Source organism: Schistocerca americana, chromosome 5 (assembly GCF_021461395.2).
Source record: "Schistocerca americana isolate TAMUIC-IGC-003095 chromosome 5, iqSchAmer2.1, whole genome shotgun sequence".
NCBI lineage: Eukaryota > Metazoa > Arthropoda > Insecta > Orthoptera > Acrididae > Schistocerca > Schistocerca americana.
In genome coordinates, this window is record NC_060123.1 from 405918813 (window position 1) to 405938020 (window position 19208).

The window sequence follows — 19208 nt, forward strand, 5'->3', positions numbered from 1 at the left end:
AAACACGGAGACACACAACACCGGAATCGGCGAATTTACTGAAAAGATTTCTGAGCTTTAACTGAGAAAGTTTTATGCTTCGACACCGGCAAAGAATGGTAGAAGTTAAAATAGTTTGCCATAGCATAGATTTTGAAACACAATCAAGTTACCTTTGCGTGGATTCTCTTTACTATGGGAGATATAAACGTCTGAATTACTCGGCAGTTTAAACTCGCCGCGTAAAGCTTTCATTAAATGGAGGAAGATAAATGAATATCGGTGTATCAAAGAATCGATCTCTTGCGATTACATGAAAATAACTGACTGAATTCGATTTGAAAAAAGGAAAATTAATAAGCATTAAATAAGTGTTCTCAGCATTTTAAATCTGAAATAAAACTATAGTTCTTGCCAATAAAATCATATAAATATTTTACCTCTAATGGCGGCGTTGCTGCTCGTCCGCAGCGAAGCAAAGATGAAATGCAGAGGATCAAGATCAGTAATATTCTTACAGAAAATATAAGATAAACTTGAGTAACATTATTCTCTATTTTTCCCCAATAATTTACAATAGGTAGTTTACATAATCGTAATAATATCAGACCATATCATAGGCGGCAGATTTAAAGTGCGTCATGCTAGCATCATGGCTACTCGAACGAGAAGGAAGAATGCAAGAAAAAATAAGTGATAATCATAATTGTTCTTATAATTAAAAGATATTGTTTTCAGTCTATTTTCTGTGGCTTGTCAAGATACTGTTACACCATCTCTTCACTAGCATAACCAAGCTGTTTCTCTGACAACACACTTGTCTCTCACGATATCACATATTAAAAAAATAATAATAAAATGTTTTTATCGACTATAAAATAGAGGTGTGGATGCTACGAGTATAACCATCAAACGCTTCGAGCCAACGAACTATGCACATCCACCTATAACCAACAGCGTGTTCGAAAGGCTGCCCCAACGACCTCAGCGTAGATGCTCTCCGTCTTCCCTGCACAAGGCACCAAGAAACGTCACACGAACCGCAGCCGCGAGTGCGTCCACTACACTCAGCACTGCTGGACGCCACAAACCAAAAATACAAAACCACCCATAACAGCGAGCTACTGGCAACCACACAACTTTGGCGAACACATAGTAAGGGAATACCCACAAAAGATCAGGCACAAATATAGCAACGAGCTATCAACTCCCTTGGCTGACTGCCATTCGTAGTAACGGAACACTCAGTACGGAGTAAATACTATTCCGCATTGAGCTAACGAAACTACGCAATGTTGGTAAAAAGTAAAGAGTCACAGGAATAGGTCTCCGAATGACTCCGAAATGAAAGTCCACAACGCACGCAGTACCGCCGTGTTTCAACACAGGCCCTTTGCCTGTCTACCAGACCACCCAGAACTGCTCAGAGTGGCTCCAACAGCGCAGCACGTTAACAGCCGACGTAGCGGGAGTTAAAATCACCGCAGCGAACCGACAAATCGGCAAAAAGTAATCGTAAAATGCATCATAAGACTATATGTGCATCCGTGTAACAGGCATACGGTTGTAAAATCTGCAGTTTCGATTGAAAATAAAAACTTTGTGACCCTAAGCGTAAGTTAAAAATTACACGTTTCTAAATTAATTCATGCGGAAGATATAGTCTTGGGAAGTCAGACGTAGAATTCAGTATCGATATGACTCATTTTCTTCTTATTTTTCTTGTATCTTTGTCCCGCATTCACCCATGGCCGGCATTCTTATTTAGACTAGCTGATAATAACCAGCTTCGCTGGGTTTTTAATTTGTCAGTGGTTTTATAAGTGTAATAATGAACAAAAAACTACAGAGAAAGACTTTATTATTTCGGTTCTTTTATTATTATTATTCGGACAAATATCTTAACATATAAAGTCCTTACATTAAACTACATTCTAACAAACTATATTTGATGTTTTGTAGAGTGGTGCACACATGTATATAAACTGAAGAGCCAAAGGAACTAGTACACCTGCTTAATATCGTGTATGGTCCCTACCAGCACACAGAAGTGCCCAAATACGAGGTGGCATGGACTCGACTAATGTTTGAAGTAGTGCTGAGGGAATTGACGCCATGAATCCTGCAGGTCTGTCCATAAATCCGTAAGAGTACTAGGGGGTGGTGAATTCTTCTGATCAGCATGTTGAAAGCATCCCACATATGCTCAATAATGTTCATGTCTGGGGAGTTTGGTGGCCAGCGGAAGTGTTTAAACTCAGAAGAGTGTTCTTGGACGTGTGGGGTGTCGCATTGTCCTGCTAGAATTGCCCGAGTCCGTCTGAATGCACAGTGGACATGAATAGAAACTTGTGATCAGACAGCATGTTTACGTACGTGTCACCTGTGAGTATCGTATCTACATGTATCAGGGGTCCCATATAACTCCAACTGCACACACCCCACGCCATTACAGAGCCTCCGCCAGCATTAACAGTCTCCTGCTGAGATGCAGGGTCCATAGATTCATAAGGTTGTCTTCATACCCGTATACGACCATCCGCTCAATGGAATTTGAAACGAGATTCGTCCGACCAGCCAACCTGTTTCCAGTCATCAACAGTCCATTGTCGGTATTGGCGGGCCCAGGCGAGGCCTCAGGCTTTGTGTCGTGCAGTCATCAAGGGTACACGAGTGGGCCTTCGGTCCGAAATCCATATCGAAGATGTTTCGTTGAACGGTTCGGACGCTAACACTTGCTGATGTCCCAGCATTGAAATATGCAGCAATTTGCGGAAGGGTTGCACTTCTGTCACGTTGAACGATTCTCTTCACTTGTCGTTGGTCCCGTTCTTGCAGGATCTTTTTCCGGCCGCAGCGATGTCGGAGATTGGATATTTTACCGGATTCCTGATATACACTGTACACTCTTGAAATGGTCGTACGGGAAAATCCCCACTTCATCGCTGACTGGGAGATGCTGTATCCTAACGCTCGCGCGCCGACAATAACACCACGTTCAAACTCAATTAAATTTTGATAACCTGGCATTGTAGCAGCAGTGACCGATCTAACTGCGCCAGACACTTGTTGTTTTATATAGGTGTTGTCGACCGCAGCGCCGTATTATGCCTGTTTAAATGTATCTGTATTAGAATACTCGTGCGTATACCAGTTTCTTTGGAGCTTCAGCGTATTTTCTGCTTGTCCGACACGCGAATACGCTGAGTAAAGCTGCGAGAAACAGGGTTCCTTCAGTTAACTCCACAGTAGTGAAATGGTTGGCCCTGAGCCTTATTGATTGTCATACTAAAAGCTAATTTTACAGGAAATTGAAATCTTTTAAAAGAAAATGGCATATGAGTTGAGATCAATGCGATTCACGGTATAAACAACGATTTTCATTTTTGTTTATCAGTTTATATTTATCCTTCAATAATACTGTGAAGTAGTTGTTTGACGCACAATCATGTGCCATTACATAATCTGGGTGAGTTAATATTTCGTAATAGTATTAACGGCGATTCAATTTTCACTTTCAGGGCATGCAGAGGAGAGCCGGAAGGATTTAATGAGCTTAAAAATTAGGTTGGAAAGCTGACACTTCCTTCTTGATTCGTTATTGTATCTATCAATTTATATCCTGTTTCTGCTCCTGGAGTTATCTTCTGTATTTGCTTTTATTTCATCTGCCGTTATTGTTTTTGGAATTACCGGTAAGTTACTTCATTATTTGTTGTAAACGAAGATGATAGAAGCTAGTCAGCGCTCTTTGAATATCACTGGATTGCGTCGATATGTAATTGTGGATTTACAACGTTCTTATGTAAAAATAATCACTTGGTACGAATGTTTAAAAATCAGATGGTGGCATATAAGTACAAAATAATAATTCGAGCTGACAAGGCAGAGATCCCACCACGCTAATTGTGTTGGCAGCGCCGAGTTTCAATTACGTTAGCATCATAATTTTGGCCACCCACAATCACCCACTTCCCCCCACCTCGACCAAACACCACAGTGCACAATGCGAGACTTTAGGCTACCCTCGTGCACCCGATCACCCTCCAGGACGGATTATGTATATCCCAGCTGGCTGGGTGTACTGTTATTCACTTGAAAGCGAGCGAAAGTTTCATAAATGTTTGTGCCTCGTCTATATGAGTCAGGACTTGGGTACCAGTTTGGTATTCACCTAGTGGGATACCTGAAGCCACCTAAAACACCATCCACGCTGTCCGGTAAATTGACCCTCGTCGTTAATCGGTGGCTGGTGCACCTTCATGTTCCAAAAGAGATGCTTTAACACGCACGACTATCCGTCCAATAATTTCCACATAACTGAGGCTGAAGCAATACTCGGAAAAATAAGTCAGACCACTAATTTTCTTATTTTCTGTTGTCTATTTATTACATACTTAATATGTGTTCGGCTATTTATCGTTGAAATTTATGGCCCATTATTGCTGAAGGGTATCTACAGTTTCACGACGTGCGATTTGTAGCTGAGAACAATTACAGTTTACAGCTGGCGGTAATGACGATTGCATATAAGGGAGCATGCAATTTCTCTGGTACGATACACCATGGCAGACACAGGAACAAAGAACACACCAGCTGCGTCTGGTACTATTGTCTTAAACAATTATGGCTAAGCGAAACGTATCTGATACTGCAAGGCGTGGTTGATGTGTACACCGTTAAATGCAGCTATGCATCTATGGCACCTGTGGCGTCAATTGTTCAGGTTAATGTTCCATCTAGTCCACACTCTGCATATTACAACGGACAACCAATGGATGTGCAGCTAGAGTATTCTATGGGCTAACATTGGTGATAACAGTTGCTACAAATGATTTGTATTATGCCTATAAATAACATCCTCACGGAACGTTTTGAAGGCCAAATTCGCCGCCCTCCTACGGCACATTCCCGGTTCTACACACCAATAGGACATGGCCCTGCCCGTTAACGTCTTGGGCATTCTAGTACACGTATTCTGTATACCTTGCTAGGTTGCATTTCATCTTTGTAATAACTGTTTGGCAACCGTACCGCCAATGCGAATATAGGCCTAACATGAGCGATTGTATCAGCCTCGTAGGCAATGCAAAAAGCATTGAACAGCCAACGAAATGATAACATTCTACGGGCTGGTCGTGGAATGTCAAAAGTTTGAACGTGGTAGAGACTCTAGAAAGTTTGAAAAGGGAAAGGTTAAGGCACAATCTAGATATACTAGGGGTCTGTGAAGTGAAATGGAAAGAAGATAAGAGTCTGTGATCTGATGAGTATAGAGTAATATCAACAGCAGCATAAAATGATATAAACGGAGTAGGATTCGTTACGAATACGAAAGTAGAGCACAGAGTGAGTTACTGTCAACAGTTCAGTGATAGGGTTGTTCTTATCAACAAAAAAAATGGTTCAAATGGCTCTGAGCACTATGGGACTTAACATCTATGGTCATCAGTCCCCTAGAACTTAGAACTACTTAAACCTAACTAACCTAAGGACATCACACAACACCCAGCCATCACGAGATGGAGAAAATCCCCGACCCCGCTGGGAATCGAACCCGGGAACCCGGGCGTGGGAAGCGAGAACGCTACCGCACGACCACTTGCTGCGGGCGGTTGTTCTTATCAAAATCGACCGCATACCAACACTGACAATGACAGTTCAGGCATACATTTGAAACCGCAAGACGAAAATGAAGAGATAGAGAATCTATATGAGTATATTGAACGGGTAATTCAGTAAAAGGAAATGAAAATCTAATAGTCATAGGGATTGGAATATGGTTGTAGTGAAAGAAGTAGGAGTGACTGGGAGAATGTGGGCTTGTTGGTAGGAATGAGAGAGGAGAAAGACAAACTGAATTCTGCAATAAATTTCAGCTAGTAACAGCGAATTTTCTGTTCAAGAATCACAAGAGGAGGAGGTATACGTGCAAAAAGTCCGGTAGTTACGGGAAAATTACATCATTGTAAGGGAGAGATTCCAAAATCAGATACTGGATTGTAAGGTATACCCAGGAGCAGATATAGATTCAGATCGCAATTTAGTAGTGATGAAGAGCAGGCTAAAGTTTAAGAGACTAGTCAGGAAGAATCAGTACACAAAAAAGTGGGATACAGAAGTACAAAGGAATGAAGAGATAGGTTTGCAGCTCTCTGAGTCTATTAATACTATCATTAGATAGTTCAGTTGAAGAGGAATGGATATCTAAAAAAAGATAGAACGATGGAAAGAAAAAAACATGGGTAGAAAGTAGATAACCATGAGTAGCATAAAAAATTCAAGGTGAAAGGGTATTAATCATAAGATTCTCTGATGACGTTGCTATCCTCAGTGAATGTGAATAAGAATTACAGGATCTCCTGAATGGAATGAATAATCTAATAAGTACTGATTTTGGATTGAGATTAAATAGAAGAAAGACCAAAGTAATGAGAAGTAGCATAAATGAGTCGATCAATGAAATAAGGAAGTACAAAAATGCTTAGGAAAATTCAGGAATACAGAAATATAAGTCACTGAGGACTGATATAAATGGAAGAGGCAAGAAAGATGTGGCGAAATGGCTGCATGAAAAACGTGAAGAAATTGAAAAAGAAAAGATTGTCGGAGTGACTGACTCAGCATGTGGAAAAGTCAAAACAACCTTCGGGGAAATTAAAAGAAAGGTGGTAATATTAAAAGTACAAAGGGAATTCCACTGTTAGACGCAGAGGAGAGAGCAGGCAGGTGGTAAGAGTACACTGAAGGCTTCAATGAGTGGGGAGACATGTCTGATGACGCCATAGAAGAAGAGGCAGGAGTGGATGTAGAAGAGATAGGCGATCCAGTATTAGAATCAGAATTTGTAAGAGCTTTGCGAGACTTAAGATCGAATGAGGCAGAAGGGATAGGTAACTTTCCATCACAATTTCTAAAACCACTGGGGAAGTGGCAACGAAACGACTGTTCATGTTGGTGTGTAGAATATATATGACTTCCGGAAAAAATATCAGCCACACATTTCTGAAGATTGCAAGAGTCCATAAGTGCGAGAATTATCTTAGAGTCAGCTAAACAGGTCGTGTATCCAAGTTTCTAACAAGAATAATAGAAAAATTAAGACACGTCCATAGGATTTGTGGACGTGGGAAAAGTATTCGACAATGTCAAATGGTGCAAGATGTTCGAAATTCTGAGAGAAATGTGTATAAGCTATTGAGAAAGACGGGTAATACCCAACATATACAAGAGGTGACAAGAAACAATAAGAGTGGAAGACGTAGAACGAAGTGCTCGGTTTAAATAGGATGTAAGACAGGACTGTAGTCTTTCGCCCCTACTGTTCGATCTATACAGCTCGGAAGCAATGTCGGAAATAAGAGAAAGGTTCAAGAGAGGAATTAAAATTCAAGGTGAAAGGGTATCAATGATAAGAATCGATGATGACGGTGTTAACGCCTGCGAATGTGAATGAGAACTGTAGGATCTCCTGAATGGAATGAACAGTGTAATGAGTACAGAAGTTGGATTGAAAGTAAATAGAAGAAAGACAAAAGCAACAAGAAGTAGCTGAAATAAGAACAGTGAGAAACGTAACACAAGGACTGGTGATCACGATGTAGATAAAGCTAAGGAATTCTGCTAACTAGGCAGCAAATTAACCCATGATGGACGGAGCAAGGACATAAAAAGCACACTAGTACTGGCAAAAAGACCATTCCTGGCCAAGAGAAGTCTCATAATATCAAACATGGGCCTTAAATTGAGGAAGAAATTTCTGAGAATGTACGTTTAGGGGCACAGCATCGTATGATAGTGAAACATTGCATGGACTGAGGGAAACCTGGAAAATAAGAAAACTGAAGCATTTGACATGTGGTGCTACAGAAGAATATTGAAAATTAAGTAAGGGATGAGGAGGTTCTCCGGAGAATCGGCGAGGAAAGGAATACATGGAAAACTGACAAGAGGAAGGGACAGGATGGTAGGAAGTCTGTCAAGATATCACGGAATAACTTCCTTGGGACTAGAGGGAGTTGCAGAGGAAAAAAAAACTATAGGCGAAGACAGATTGGAATACATCCAGCAAATAACTGAGGACGTATGTTGCAAAGTGAAGCGGTTGGAGAGAATTCGCTCAGAAGACTGATGAGTGAAAAAAATTGTGAAGAACTTCTTTTTAAACACAAACAAACAAGCACATTATTTATTTTTGTCTGCGACTATGCATTGTAGGTAACATTGGTCCAAGAACAAATTTAAACTAGGTCCGGTACCCAGGTACTGACCAAGGTTTACGGAAGTTTTCCTTAGAGATAATGAAGAGAATGTCAGAACTTCATATTCCTGTCCCAGTACCCTTAACTTGGAATCCCTATTCCCTACTCCCAGCTAGATGACAAAATGAAAGAATCAAATCCATCTCTTGTGAGACAGACGTTAATGAGATGATAAAAAGTGATCAAGCGTCATTCCTTTTTACAAACTGATGCTATTTGAAGTGAATGCCGAGACTGGAAATTAGGAAACCCTTATCGAAATTTGTAGATTACTGATAGCAAAAATCTTCAAATGAGTTAGTCTTAAGTCTCTTGTAACATCGACGTTACTGAGACGATAAAAGTTAACCAATCATCATTCCATTCTACAAACGGAACTTATTTCACTGTGGCTTCTTGCAAACCTTTTCACTGTGGCTTCTTGCAAACCTTCTCAAAAGACGTTACATCCAAATAAATGGACTAACTGACATAAAGCTAATGCTTTCGTTGGAATATACTGCTGTTTTGTTCAATCTTCTGAAGTAAATCTTTGCACATCTGTGAAACGAAAAGCTACTGTTTGATAACTTGATATTTCCCTCCTTGACATTACTCGAGATGCTCTAGACCAGTGGTTCTCAACCTTTCTGAGACCATTATTCCTGCGACTAGATATTAGCTAGCAACGCCCCCACCATCATTATATCAACATTAGTGCCTAACTAAATTGAAGAATGAAAAATTACTTTCTTTAACATGTTTATTTTAAAAATAACGGAAGGTACATGTTATTTAGTTTTTTTGGTTTCTTTTAACCCACAAACTAATGAGGAAATGAGACAGTTCCTACTGCTTATTTTTAGAAATCTTTCTTTTCCTTATATTTTTCCTGGAATGATGAAGCAATTCTCAGCACACAGCGACTGCTACCAACAACACTTTCCCAGTAAAGAAACCTATCTACATTGAAGGTAGATACTTGCTACAAAACGTGCTTCCTCATAGCTTCTCCCCCAAGTGACACGCCCTTCACTGACAGCCTGCACCCCCATTTAACATCAACCAACTTAAAATGTGTACACTGTACTTACTGTTTATTCATCACTTCATTAGTGGACTTCTTACTTCTGAATTGATAATAATAACAGTGTGAAGTCCCTACAGCAGTGTAGTAGCTATAACATCATTATTGTTGTGCTGTCAATTAGTTCGTTTATTTGATGCGAAGTGAATAATGAAACAATTTTGGTCTCTTGCGGGAACTACCTACAACTCGACAAAGGCATTTTCAGGAGATATTTGAGCGTACCTAACGTATCGCCTCACCTTTACCGTCATAGTGTCATCATGGATGCATTGAACAATACAAAGTGTGTGTGTGTGTGTGTGTGTGTGTGTGTATGTGTGTGTGTGTGTTTGTTTGTGTTTGTGTGTGTGTAGTGGGTGGACTATGTCAAGGAAATGTTTTTTTGTACATTTGTTTCACAACCTGTAACCTTCACCATACTGTGTGACTCGTAATTGAAAAAAAAAACAATTATTGGTAATATGTGTAATCTGTATTACAGTCTTATGAAATAATAGTAATATTAATGATCTTTCAAAAATAATTTGATTTCGTGTCTGGAACAGAATCAAACCCTTTTGTTGTTACCCCACAGAACAATTAATTTCAGTCCTCAGGTAGTAGGTACGCAGCAAGTTGGGAATCACAGCTCCAAACGCTGTTGCTCCAGCCTGACCATCCTTCGACGGAATTCCTCCTGGGGCTGTATACATGAGGAAGGTTTGTGTGATGATGAACAGCAAGATTCAACTGATCTCGGGCATGCTCTGTCGGATTCATATCGGCAGATACGAAATGCCATTCAGTTCTACGAGTGCCGTTCAATAAGCAATGCAACACATATTTTTCTGAAAGCAGGTTGCTTTCATTCAGGAAACCAGTACACTATATTATGAACCGTTTCGCTATCGATAGCTCTCGTCACGTCTCCTGGAGCACAATCTTTGACGTGAAGGGGACGTGGCACGTTTGCCTTGAGTGACGTTGAGGACGTATTTCCGGGAGAGGCAGTGAGTGAAGCAGCATGTACAGCGCAGGCTTGCGGGGCAAAGGGATGGCTGTATGTTCTGTTAGCCGTGTGACTTCCAAGTTTGTCTTGCAGAGCATCTTCCGGACGCGAGGGACGTGCAGCGGTAACGGCAGTGAGCACATTATCCCTTTGGCCGACCAGTTTTGAAGGCATACGGTGGGTCGTTGTCGTCGACCCATCTCCCAGCGGTTCCAATCTTTTCCCTGTTTGTAATCACTCAGCGATTTGGATGCTCGGTTTACTACCTTTACGGTCGCAGGTTCGAATCCTGCCTCGAGCATGGATGTGAGTGATGTCCTTAGGTTAGTTAGGTTTAAGCAGTTCTAAGTTCTAGGGGACTGATGACCACAGCAGTTGAGTCCCATAGTGCTCAGAGCCATTTGAACAATTACTACCTTTAGTTCGTTGCTCCGGTTCCGAAGCCAAGCGGCATTCATAGGAACTTATCTTGCTCTCCACTGTGAGAGTGATAATTGTGACTGATTCACTTCCTGCACGTCTTTGTGCCTTGCTGCTTCTACATCAGACTCCGTTCAGCCCGCTGTTGTTGTTGTTCTTTCTTCGTGTGTGCGGACAGGCGATTTGAGGAGCGTGTCGCTCGCATGAAAATATAATAGCTTCAATTTGGTAACTGCCATAGAGTTGTTATTTGATTGTGGTTTTGAACTATTGGGGTTTTCGACTACTTGGAATTACGTAAAATTTTTTTGTGTTCAATGTGTCACTATTCGTGACGTTCTTTCTTTTGGCTCGTACGTTGTGCACTAAATCACCAAGTCGCTTTCTTTAGTTATTTGGAGCCCGCTAGCTTATGCGTCTAACGGGGCCAAATCTTGTTCCATGTAATTTGGTGAGTTATCATTCGAAGCCAAGCTTGCTCTTAACGTAGGGGGTGGGGGGGGGGGGGGGGGTCACCAGCCAATCGTTCGCGTCACCCTCCACGAATGTTTCCATCCCACGCGATTGAGTAATCACCGTTTCAGACTTGTGGCGTGATTTGAAGCTGAATCTTGACTGGCCTCTGAGCTTCTTTACAGTCAGGTATAAGTGGGGGTGGTTGTCTCGGCCAGTTACCTTATTATGTTTTAGCGACTCATCAAAGCCGTTTTGTGTACGCTTCCAGCGTGTGATATGATGAGCACAGGGGTGTGTGCATACTCGTTCAGAAAAGGGGGAGTGTGGTGAGCAGTGATAGCGCCTGCCCTAAGTAATTTCGGGGCCGTTCGTCCGGAGCACATTGCCCTATGCATGGTGTTTTCATGATAAGCAGCTTTAATTGTTTTTCTTTCCTTTTAATGAACTCCTTTTAGGCAAACATAAATTATTTGTTGTACTTTCGTCAAACATTCTAAAGATGTTTATTATAGGCCTGTTTTGAACACTGTTTTCCTCACATGTTATATTTGTTACGCAACTGTTACTTGAGTATTTCTTGAGTTTTGTACCTTTGAATGTATTGTTTTATCGATTATCAGCAACTGTTTGCAAATTATTTTACTTAACAGGATGCTTTTGTTTTAATACGTCAGGGATCTGTTGGTCTAATTGGTAAAGTTACTTTTCCTGAGAAGTGTTCAAAGAAGTCGTGATATGAATGATGTTAAATTCTTATTTTGCCCAGTCCTTTCACTCCCAGGTAACCTACGACATTAGTGCGTACCGTTCTGGTAGGTAGAGCGTGGTTGTTTCTGGAAGCTGAAGCACCGAATTATACTGAACGCCGTCCGTGTATATATATATATATATATATATATATATATATATATATACACCTTAATACTTGTATTGCCTCTGGCTAGGTTCAGTGTATTGCATTTTTGGCTTTAGGTTTCAGGAGCATTCGTCCGCCAGACTTCAATGCTGGGCAGAGTACAAGTATGTCTGAACACGCAATGCACCGAACACTCCTAACGATGGACCTCTGCAGCCGACACCCCACGCATGTGTGAATGTTAACGCCTCGGCATCGGGCTACTACAGCTGAAACAGTCACGTGACCATCAGCACCAGACGTCGGCTGAGTGGCAGAATGTTGCATGGTCTGATGAATCCTGCTACCTTGTTCATCATGCCGATGGTAGGACGCGAATACGTCGTCTTACAGAGGAACATCTCCTTGACACCTGTGCTGTGGGACAGAGACAAGATGGCAGCGGCTCCATTATGGCCTGGAGAACATTCACATAGGCCTCCAGAGACCTACCAGGGCCCCATTAATTCCACTCCATGACGCGTCACGGCTGTTTTCCGTGACAAAGGTATACATACCGGCTATTAGGTAGGTGGTCATAATGTTATGGCTGATCAGTGTAGAGAATCCGTAGTTCAGTTTTCCTAAACTACCTAATCTCTGCTTGAATTTGTTACGTGGTACTGAATGCGTTTCTATCTTCACTTAACAGGAGCTGACTAAATATTTCTGGTTTACTCTTATCTTAGAAGAACATTTTAACGGTTTTTAAATATTATGCGGAAACCGTTTTTCAGTTGATGTATCCTTTGTTTCAAGGGTTCATGGTCGAAACGGTCCATGAAGTCTTAACGAGGAAGGGTTGTATAAGTGGCCAGCGCGCCTATCTGCCAGGGGAAATAGTTCATTAATTTTTTTTTCTAGTCCAGTATGATTACAAGAACCTAGATGATTATCTTCGTGAAGTACGCATGGCATCGTGGCCTTTAGAGTTGGCTGAGCACGAGACCATTGACACCATTTTGCTTGCGATAAACCGGAGAATCTTTCCAGGGTCTTGTTTGTCTAGAGACCAACTGCCTATTGTGAGTTCACCAACATACTCACTTTTGTGGAGAGGGTTAAACTAGCAAATCAAGGGAGAGGCTGTGGGAAGGAATCATCTCTTTCTTAAACCAAACCCACCTCCGGCGAGTTTCCGGTAGTAAGATGAGATGATATTTGTTCTGATTTAATCAAGGATAACTAGCACAGAGGCTACGCATACATTCAGAGCGCCCATTAAATGGAAGCTGAGCCTTATAACCAAGGCTGACGTCCTGGGAAAAATTCAGGTCAGGGTAATGTGTCCCGAAAACATTCAACCCGCTTTTTGGACCTCTACAGGGCGTTACAAAAAGGTACGGCCAAACTTTCAGGAAACATTCCTCACACACAAAGATAGAAAATATGTTATGTGGACATGTGTCCGGAAACGCTTACTTTCCATGTTAGAGCTCATTTTATTACTTCGCTCTTCAAATCACATTAATCATGGAATGGAAACACACAGCAACAGAACGTACCAGCGTGACTTCAAACACTTTGTTACAGGAAATGTTCAAAATGTCCTCCGTTAGCGAAGATACATGCATCCACCCTCCGTCGCATGGAATCCCTGATGCGCTGATGCAGCCCTGGAGAATGGCGTATTGTATCACAGCCGTCCACAATACGAGCACGAAGAGTCTCTACATTTGGTACCGGAGTTGCGTAGACAAGAGCTTTCAAATGCCCCCATAAATGAAAGTGAAGAGGGTCGAGGTAAGGAGAGCGTGGAGGCCGTGGAATTGGTCCGCCTGTACCAATCCATCGGTCACCGAATCTGTTGTTGAGAAGCGTACGAACACTTCGACTGAAATGTGCAGGAGCTCCATCGTGCATGAACCACATCTTGTGTCGTACTTGTAAAGGCACATGTTCTAGCAGCACAGGTAGAGTATCCCGTATGAAATCATGATAATGTGCTCCATTAAGCGTAGGTGGAAGAACATACTGACGAAACTAAAATGAGCTCTAACATGGAAATTAAGCGTTTCCGGACACATGTCCACACAACATCTTTTCTTTATTTGTGTGTGAGGAATGTTTCCTGAAAGTTTGGCCGTACCTTTTTGTAACACCCTGTATAAGGTGTTGGAGGAACCCACTTCAGTCACGATTAGACTCCATAACGAAGAGAGTGGAAATGAATTGTGGGTGCACCTAAGCAAAGTTAACAGAGTTCTCCCTCGTGAGCCAAAAACCTTCTCCCTCCCCCCCCCCCCCCTCTCCGGGGTTTCTATTTTGGGGCAGGGGGCGTGAGGCTGAGCCATAGCACGATGATAGCTGGAATACGATCTTCGGCGTGAAGGGGGCGTGGGGCGTTTGCCGTGATTGGCGTTGAGGTCGGTTTTCTGGGAGAGGCAGTGACTGAAGCAGAAGACACCAAAAGTCTGCAGGGCAACGGGCTGACTGTTTGTTCTGCCACCTGTGTGACTACCAACTTTGTCTGGCTGAACATCTTCCCGACACGAGGTACGTGCACCGGAAGTGGGAGTGGACACTACATTCCTTTGGCCGAGCAGATTTGGACGCGGGTGGTGGGTCGTCGCCATCCACGCGTCTCCTGGCGGCTCCAAGCTTTTGCACTGTTTGTCACCGCACAGCGGCTTTGGATGCTCGGTGAGCTACCTTTAGATCGTTGTCCCGAAGCCGAGACACGTGGCATTCGTAAAGGATGACCTTCTTCCCCTTGTGGCCGTGGTAATTGTGACTGGTTTGGTTTCTGAATGTATTCGTGTCTTGTTGCTTCTATGTCAGACTCTGTTCAGCCTCCTGTTATTGTTGTTCCCTGCTCTTGGGCCTGCCTCGTATGTAAACATGATAGCTTCAGTTTGGTAAATGTAATAGTTGATATCTCATTGTGTGTTTTAAATTATTGGGGCTTTAGACTGCTTTGAGTAAGGTAAATTTTTGACTTTTTGTCTTTTGCCTGATACGTTGTGCACTAAATCGCCAAGTCATCTTCTCTAGTAATTTGAAGCCCGCAAGCTTATGCGGGCAAATTTTGTTGCATGCATTTAAGTGGGTTGCATCTCCAAGCCAAGCCTGCGTTTAACATAGGTGAGGTTCACCAGAAAACCGTTCACGTCTCCCTTCCACCCATGTTTCCCATCCTGTATGAAAGTCAAGGTTTAACGTTTCCACCTCGTGGCGTGATTTGAAGCTGAACCTAGGTTGGCCGATGAATTTCTTTACTATCAGGAATAAGTGGGGTGGTTACCCTGCCAGACACCTTAATATCTTTGAGAACATATCATAACTGTTTTGTCTACGCTGCCGGCATATGGAGAGGTAACTTTTAAGTAAAACGATTAAAATTTTAAGTCTAAGATTTTAGTCGTTTTACTTAAAAGTTACCTCTCTGTTCGTTTAGCAACATATCGGGCCTGCCGTAAGTAATTTCGGGCCCATTCGTTGCTTTCCTTTCCGTTTAATGAACTCCTTTTAGGTAAACCTGAACTATGTCTTGTCTGTTAGTCAAACACTTTCTAAATATGTTTATTATCTGCCTGTTTTGAAGATTCTTCTCCCATCATGTTATACTTGTTAGATAACTGTTACTTGAGGCATTCTTGAGTTTAGTTCTTATTCGTTTAGCCCTTTAACAAAGGAGAAAAACCTTTGAAGAGATTGTTTTATTGATTATCAGTAACTTTTCTCAAAATCATCTTTTTCTTTGGGCCTTTGTCCCGCTTCAATGCGAGGTCGGCCTAGTTACTATGGATTGTGGCGACGTTAGTGTCAGAGGGTGGCCGGATGCACTTCCTCTCGCCACCCCATACCCCCCTGGGATGGAATTAGTGTATGCTAGCTCTTTGCTTCTACTGTAAGCCATGAAACAGTGATGACGTTTTCAAATGTTTGCAAGTCGTGTAACTGAGGCAGGACATGTGCTCTAGCCCAGCATTCGCCTAGTGGGATGTGGAAAACCGCCTAAAAACCATATCCCGGCGGATTCGATCTGGGCCATCGCGACTACCCGAGGCCAGGAAGCAGCACATTAGCGCCCTCAGCTAATCTGGCGGGTCAATAACTGTTCTTAAAATATTTTATCTAATTGTTTTGTCTTAATATGTCAACGTCCTATTATCCTAATTGTTAAAGCTGCTTTCCTGAGAGGTGTTAACAGAAATCGTGATAAGAATTATGTTCAATCCTTATTTTGTCCAGTCCTTCCACTCCCAGGCAACTTACGCTACTAGTGCGTACTATATGATTCCCAACTCTTTGGACTACAACAACATAATCTCCGTTCAATGCGACAGCCTTAAGCCATCTTTCTGGGAGGACCTATATACCACTGTACTGGTTGACACCGGAGCCAACACCTTTCTGCATCAATAACCTCCCTATCATCCATGTACTGCTTTCTGCGGAGTGTATCCTTCATTTGACCAAACAGATCGAAGACGGAAGGTGCAAGATACGGCCTGTGGAATAGATGAGGAAGAACAGTCCATGAAGTTTTGGGTCTGAATTTTTGTGGCGACGAACATGCTGGAATCGTTTCTTCGGCTTCCTGTGTTTGGTACAATACACTTATGAGTTGATCGTTGCACTATGAGGGAGGACATCAATTAGAATAACCCATTCACATTCGCAGAAGACCGTCGCCATGACATTACAGACTGAAGGTGCTTCTTTCAACTTCTTCTTCAGAGGAGCAGAGGAGAGATGGTGTGGCAGCACTTCATGGATTGCCGTTTTGTTTGAGGTTCGAAGTGATGAACCCATGTTTCATCGTCTATGAGGATTTTCGACTTAAACTTGCCACTATGAGCCTCGTAACGCGCAAGTAGTTCCGCACAAATCGTCCTTCGTAGCTCATTTTGGTTTTCTGTCAGACGCCGAGGAACCCAGCGGCTGCACACTTGTGAGTACCCCAAATGGTGGACTAGTGCTTGGGTTAAGCACTACGAAAACAGACGTCCAGTTGAGCAGTGACGTGTTTCTAATGAGAGTGTCAGCACATTCAAACATTGCTGGAGTCAGAGTTGTGTGCGGCCAGGTACGGGAGGTCGTACGGGATTGCGCGACCTCGTTGCGATGAAGACAGACGTCTCACCCAACGACTCACCGTGCTTTTGTTCACTGCTGGATTTCTGTAGACATTCTGCAAGCGCTTATGAATATTTTAAATGTTCTGATTTTTCAAAAAAAAAAAAAAAAAGCAGTGACGGCTCTCTGTTCGGAGCGCACCTCCATTACAGATGCCACTTTGATGACTACGCATAGTGCTGCCATTTGGCGGAACTTCATGAAAGGACTGAAGCTGGAATGTTGCATGTTATTCGACAAGAGACTCCACTTTTTTTCAATCGAAATTGACCGAAGAAAGAAGTGTTATTTTACTCTTTGAACGCCCTTCGTATATCTACATCTGCATCTACATGTACCTCTGCATCCATATCCCTTAACCCTAGTGGACAGTATTTCTTGTACCACCACTAAGATTTGGTTCCAAGAGTTCCCATTCATTCGCGAATGGGAGTGAGGAAAACAACTGACGGTAAAGCTCTGAATGAGCTCTAATTTCTCTCTTTTTACGTTATGGTCATTTATAAGACGCAAATGGGAAGAAGTAATACGTTGTCTGATTCTTCTCGGAACTGCTTCCATAAATTAAACAGTGAACCTCTACGTGATGCACAACGTCTCCCTTTTAGTGTTTGGCAGGTTGATTTCTTCCTCTTGGACCAGCGTTCTCGAGGTACGTGCCTTATCTCCGGAATGTTGACTCTAGAACTGAACGTTAGGTTGGAAGATCCTGTCTCGATATTGCACAGCCCTCAAACTACCCTCGATAGTGATTAATAGGCGTGTGACACATGTACAGGTAACTGGCCTAATACAGCGCTGATCAGCTCCATTCTGAATCCTTAAGACTGCCTGCCTGATATATGTATTACTACTCGGCCGCTTTCACACTCTTCCACATCGATCAGAAGGAGTCACACACGTCCTGCGCTCCCTGACGCTTTTGATCCAATCCTGGTGTACCCTTGCACGTCCTCAGGCCCTTCATGCTAGGAGCTCATGCTGTTTTTTAACGTACTCACAGAGGCTGAAAGGTTCGTGCAGACACGGTTGGGTACTGTCTATGTCAACACACCCCTCCCAGTTGCCTCCAAAATGGATATAGCACAGTGATGTCGCACTCTCCTCTTGTTATATGTGAGAGATTATTTGTAGGTTGGTACTGTTGACTGCTGGCGACCACTACAAGGCAGGTCTTCAACGATTAGCGTTTTCCGATAGGGGATGAATGTTCGAATGGCGTCCCTGTGACGCATGCTGAGAAGTCTCCTTCCCATTAAGTGAAAATTTTCAAATGACTCTTTGAGGTACATAGACTGAACAGCGAACACAAGCCGCACAGTCCCATTCACAACTGTGAACACAATGCAGTATGCTGCACTGTGCTAATCATAATTTCGTGTTGTTCACTGTCAGGTGCAATTCTCTCAATTGAACGTCACTCTAGTGACTTCCATAATTTACACAAGTTATCAAAGAGGACGAAGTGCCCCGCAGTTTAGTGTAAAAACTGAATCTCGTATCGTTCCTTGCGATCCCTCTCGTCATTCGGAAGTGAAGGCTAGATCAATGACAGGGTGAAAATGCTCATAGTACGACCATAATTCGAGCCCGCGACAGCTCGGTTTCTAGGCATGAGTTTTACTGCTAGACCACCATGTCTGGCTGAACTGCATTCAGAATGTAGGTCAACTTTAACTGTATGAACGATTTCTTGTGAACAAAAGAGTGTTGAGAAACAGATTTTAGAATAAATGAACACTGGTTATGGAAACTATGATGGTGGTGCAAAGACATTTTAAGCAGTGTGTGTAGGAGTCAAATTTTTCGAAAGCATAACTTCTACAGTCTCTTAAGCGTTTTGGCTTATTTTCTTACCCTACCATCATGAATGGATACGATATGTTCTATAAATGTCCAAAGGCCTGTGGCAACATTTTTGCAGAGTGAGCCCTCAGGGGCTCTGCATTCGTTCGCTGGGTACGGGCTTAGAGACCCCAGGGTTCCTCAGCCAAGGACTGGTATGCGTTGCCTGTCCTCTCTCACCGTAAGTTCTGGGTATGCTTCAGCGACCGCTGT